The following is a 6,364-nucleotide window of genomic DNA, read 5'->3' on the forward strand; positions in this document are numbered from 1 at the left end:
AAGTCACACTGCACTTCATAGGAAAAAAATGAAGAACTGAAAACACTGAAAACACAAATGTAAAACTGAAAACAGCAATTTAAAGCTCCTTTACTTTTGATAGTTTCATATTTATGTAATTTGCCGATGCTTCTATTGAGAAATACATTATGACATCTACATTTGTTTAGTTTATTAACTCCCTGGGAATTCTTTTTATTTATTTTTTTTTTGAAGCAGCAGACAGCCAATCACAAACTAAACCAGCTTACTTCATTAAATATTTATGAGCTTTGTACAGTTCACGTTTAGTTTCAGCATCTAAGAGAAAAATGAAAGCCAGACATTTGAACATTTTTTGGTCTGTTATTAAAGGGACAATAAGTAACTTTTTAGGTATTTTATTATCTAAAATCAATATTTTTATTCATAAATATGCCCTCAATGGTGTACAAATACCTATGCCAATGTTTAAACTAATCCTCGTAAATGAAGAATTTATTATCTTTATATACATGGGACGGGTAGGTCGACGGAGGCTTCCATGTAGTTCCGCCATCTTACAAAACTATAATAGCAGAGAGGGACAAAAAGTACTAAGCCAAAGCGTTTTCGGTCAGAGCCAGAAACGCAGGTGCACATCAGTGAGAGGCGCTTGAAACTGCACCGGCAAGTTTAAAAGTCTGGATTGCATTCTTATTATGGACCATACATATGCCGCGCCACAGGAGAAGAAAACATCGTCGCCAAAACAGTCAAAAATAGAACGTAAAAGGAAACGTGACCGTAGATTACAGAAAACAAGAGTTAATGTCGGGGAAGCTTTTTCTAGGTGGAAAGAGCTAATGCTGGATAAAGATTTCAAAAGAGACGCTGAAGTGGCCAGTTTTCTTCTCGACAGGTAAGTCAGTGTTACAATCTATATTAAAATTTTTTTTTTTATATCTAACAATGCACATTATTCAGAAAATATAACGAATAAAGAAGACATAACTACTAATTACAATATTTCATGTTTTCCACAGTCAGTAATTCATAGTGTAACATTCGTTTGTTTGTTGTCATGTTGCAGTTTGTTTGAAATAACACACCTGTTCACCTGAAGGAAAACTCGACGAAGTGCTATTAGAAGACATCCTGTCAAAGCTTTTTGGTACATATCGCCTACCGTAGATGCAACACGCATTTGAAAAAGCGAGGCGCTGGAGAGCAAAATTAGTTTGAATGCAAAATACAATTTCACCACTAGATGGGAGTAATTCCTACTTACTGTCCCTTTAAAAAAAAACACAACACAACATAATATAACCTCTTGCTAATTTTATATATAGCATATAATAAAACTTACAAATCCTAATACAGTGAATAATAAATAAATAAATATTTAAATTACAACATTAACCCAGAGTTTACAAAAGTTGTGTATTCTGCAAAAACATGCAGATTTTTTAATTACTACCTTTAATTAAATTATAAATTTAACCCAATACGTTATTACGACAATTATGTTTAGCCAATGTTCATTTTAAGTGTTTACACTGACCATGAGAGGTCAGTGTTACTAATAGCTCACTCATAGTTGTCACTGCGCATTAAACAGAGGTAAAAGGTATTTTCCTGAAAAATGACACACTTCACCTTTAACTCAGACTTCAGTTCTATTTTTTGTCATGTGTCTTTGTAGTTTTGTAGCTGTATGAAACAAAGGTAAGTGCTTTGCAGACATCCTGGTCCTTATTTTCTCTTAAACGTAATCATTTGAGCCGTCTGGCAGCATGACCTGCCTGAGCAAATCTCTAACGGCGCTGACAAGTTTGAAAAAGATTTGGGTCCTTCTCATTTCCTGAACAATCATTCGTATCTTGACCACAGAAACCAGAAACATGGAGTGTGATGAAAAAAGACAAATGCACGAGTGCCTTTCTCTGGGCCCCTTTCAAAGCCATGCCAAACTGTCCACCCCTCCCCAAAGAGCGCTGAGTTACTGCCCTGCAGTCCTCTTAAAGCGTTTTCCCCTAAATGTCGAAGAACAGCTCACAAAAGCGCAGATCTGCCAGCAATACTCCACCCTGACACTAGTTTTATTAGAACCATTTGGAGGCATTGTTACAAGATAGAGAACCACTCAAATACACGCGAAGAAATCAAGACAAGAGCAGATAAATGAGTTTGTGAGAGAAAGCGAGAATCGAAAGTAGCATTAGAAAGCTACAGAACAAGCAACATAAGAAAACACAGCTCCTCCTTAATGACGGTGTGGCTGATGAAAGTGTCTGCATTGAGATAACAGCAGTCTCATCCCGAGGCTGATCTTATTAGAGCTCTTTATAGTCCACAGATGGATTCTATTAGAGCCATCTTCACACCATCGTCATGCAGGTCCTCATACATAAAGACTCTCAGAAGGTGAACAACTGGGAACACTTGAATGAGGAAAGAGATAATAGGGAGAGAGGGTGAGCTTCATAGGTGTTGTATGATCCGCAAGAAGAGTAATGGAGCCATATTATCATGTCTTTCCCACTAGCAAAAAGTGCAAAAAGCCAAGGAAATGAGGGATGATGGCTAATGTCGACCCATGCCTGACTTCTATTTGTGTGTGTGTGTGTGTGTGTGTGGGCACAAAAAGAAAAAGATGACTAAAACTATCCCATATAAATGGCCTATCTTCTCTATAAGGATTAACTAGACAGAAGAGAGAGAGAGAGAGAGAGAGAGAGAGAGAGAGAGAGAGAGAGAGAATATATTGACTCTCAAAATCATTCAGCAGCAGCGTCTCTAATAACACTGAAAATGTAAGTTCCTTTTCTTCACGAACAGCATCGTTGTTACCGCCCTTGTGAGAAATATCATGTAGCTTTTAAAATAAAATCGTCAGAGTAGTGATAATGTTAGCGCCTGTATGTTTCTGTACTGTAAGTTATACATGTGTGTCTGTAAAGGAGACAGAGCGGGAGAGATAGAGTATATGCTTTACCTACATGATAAAATGGAATTATGTGGCAAAACATGGAAATTATCTTTCATTTTTATGATATTGCTCACTATATTTATTTGTCTGGTCAGTGTTATTGTTAGTGTTGGTTATTGTGCTGATTTAAGACCTTTACAAATCATTAAATCATTTGGCGAAGTGATATGGACATTGTAATGCGGTCCAGAACTGACTGGAACTATGTTACATAAGAATCTCCGTCAGCCAATCAGATTCATGCATTCAACGGCCTGTAATATAACATAGTATAATATAATACAATATAATACAAAAGCTCTAGTATGACATATCCTATTGTGCATTTTCACAGACACCATGGGCCCCAAAATAATGTTTGAAGCCAAAAGTGATTGCACCTTTAGGGTGGAAAATGTGAAAGAATGTTGGGAAGGGAGAGTGTGAAAGGAAAAATACATGATCATTCATTGTAACAGCATTGTCTCCAGCTAACATTGTGTGGAATGTGCACAGAGGCCTGATAAGCCCAGTATGGAGGTCTGGGCATGCTGGAAAACGACCGAGAGCTTTGAACAAACCAGGCTCACTTGTGTCCCTGAACGCTCTCGCTCTGCCAAAAAAAAAAAAACAAACTCCAGGGGGAGTTTAGCGGATTGTAAAAATTATATTCACACCACTCTCTACTTTATGGTGTCTGTGGATTTTAGAATTTTAGTCTAGTAACCTTGACAATGTCTTGTGGTGTCGCAGAGAAGAATCAAACAGCCTGTTTAAATCCAGGCGCTCCGTGCAAATGGATGCCCTCTGTCCTGTGGGAGACACTTTTACAATTACATTCTCATTATGTACTGATGAACAGTTATACAGGACACATTACAGTCAGAAACATGTGTGTTTTAAGTTTAAGACCTATGAGTCAGAGAGACACTGACGGTCACTGTTGGGAAGGTTAGTGAACAGCGCTCTGTGTTATGAGAACATGAAGATGTAGGAAGAAACACATGGTTCTTATTAAGAGAAAGAGACAGAGAGAGAATGAAAAAGAGAGGCAGGCATTCCATTCTGCAGTTGTTGTTTTTTTTACAATGGATAATCTGACTCTATCATTTTTTATATGTCATCATAAGAATGTTTCTTCAACATTAGGGATTTTTGACTCTTCGGAAAAACACGAGTTTATTTGATTTGTCCACTAACAGTTGATATATTTGCATCACGGAAGAAATTAGTCTTTTTTTAACACATCAAATTATGCACTCTGTTGTTATAGACTTCTGTTGTGGAAATGATGTTATGGAAAGGATATGACATTTATATGACATAAGAATAAAATAAAGTAATAAAAAACTAAATATAGAATATAATGCCTAATTTCACTTTTTATTGCATCATAGGCATGGGTGGGAAACGAAAATGCTAATAAAAGAATAACGAAAAGAAAGGAAAAGAAAAGACATCTGTTCTAATAACAATAAATCAACCCCTAGGACATAAAAAGTGCCAATATCTGAAGAAACACCCATACATTTATGTCCGGCTTTGCTTCTACACAGGCATAGCCAATGTCTGCATATGAGTATAATATTAATGTAATTTGACAAAGTCTTTTTCCATCTTCCCACAGGCCTTTGCATGTAATGAGTCATTGCAGAGATGTGCAGTCTGCTGCTATGAGAGGTAGAATCTCTGTCCAATAAGATAATAGTATGTGGGCTACAGATAGACAGATAGAGGACACGTGTGATGTCTTCAGCCAAAGTACCCGTATCTCACATGGCTCTATGGGTAACCCAGAGGTCACAGATTACATCCTATCAGCAGGCCCAGAAGGAATCTACCATGTTTTTTTTTTTTTTTATTATTATTTTTTTTATTTGTTGCATTGTTTTAATAAACAAACACAGAGACTGGGGAACTGTACAAGTATTGATAAAATGGTTAATCAAATACTATAATAATACTGTATAGACAGACAGACAGATAGACAGACAGACAGACAGACAGATTGCTAACATATGTCATTCCTATAAATTTATCTACATCCATCTCTTCACCTCTTCCTGCTCTCCTCTGTTTATTGTTTAGACTTCAGTTCTTTTCCATGTTGTTCTGTTTTTTCAATTGGATGAAAATCTGCTGTGTTAGATATTTTGTTCCCTGCCTATAAACTTACATTGCCACAAAGAAACGGCTTATGAGGGCATGGGATCGATTTTGAGGAATTCTAGGACAAATGAATGACAGACCTCTTTGGTACAATTATGGTATACAGAAATCGAAACCTTCAGTGTTGTCTAGGTCTTTCCTTCAGTTCACATCCTTGTTTATTGGTAGACCTGCCAAACTGGGGGGCCTGAAGCTCCTGATCTAAAACCTGACCTGCCTTCAGCCTCAGGGCTTAACGTTTGTTATAGGCTGCACTGCCAGGGGTCACGACCTCCCATGTCACGCTCTAATTATGATTGTCACATCGATGAGCCAAAGATGTGCTTGTAAATTATTTGGAAGCAAACATTTTTGTTTTTCAGTGATGGTGGGAGATGAATGCCTTCTCAAGTTTCTTGCTAAAATAAATAAATAGATAAAAATAGCACATTTTACCATGTCTAAATCCATGCCTCATATTTCTACAGATTTATATGAAAGTATGTTTCCACCAAGGGATTAAAAAAATCACAATTAGGTAGTTGCAACTTTTTATTTCACAATTCAGACTTTTGTAACTCTGTGGCAGAAATGGACTTCCATAGATTTGCTCACAGAACCAGCAAAGAAAATGCTAGATAAATGAATAAACAAACAAATAAACAAAAATAAATGTAAAGAGGAAAAAATTGGCTTTTAAAAATGCTATTCCTTTTAGAGCACCAAAAAAAAAAAAATGTACAGAAACACATCATGACCGAAAGTCATACTTTAGTGTCATGTATACCATGTCAGAAAAAGAATGAGTCTCTTCCCCTCTTTTCATTCAAGGCCATCTATGATCCCACTGGGAGACTGTTTCCTATTGAGCAGTCCAGCCTGTGGTTTTATACTCAAAGCTCGTAAAACCCGAGCAGAGGGAAACGGAGAGTGACTGTCTGCCACACGTACATCAAACATGCTCCACTCGGCTGAAGGGGTTCAGCGCTCTGAGAAAACACTGAATGAAGTGCAAGTCGATGTTGTAGCACGTAAATCAGAGGTGGAGACTCACAGAGACAAGACTTTTATTTCTCTGAGAGATTTATACAGAAAGAGACATAGACCCTACGGTCTTGGTTCAGTCGAGAAAGAGCGTATACAAAAGTGGTGCTTGTTAATGCAAGCCTCATTACTGCTCACACTTAAGGTTAAGCAATCAGACTTAAAATAGACTGAAATGAAACTAAAACTGGAAAAACAATGGGGTGTGGGATCCCACAGACACCAATGAAGAGATATGAGGAA

The sequence above is a fragment of the Carassius gibelio genome, chromosome A4 (assembly GCF_023724105.1).
Source record: "Carassius gibelio isolate Cgi1373 ecotype wild population from Czech Republic chromosome A4, carGib1.2-hapl.c, whole genome shotgun sequence".
Taxonomy (NCBI): Eukaryota; Metazoa; Chordata; class Actinopteri; order Cypriniformes; family Cyprinidae; genus Carassius; species Carassius gibelio.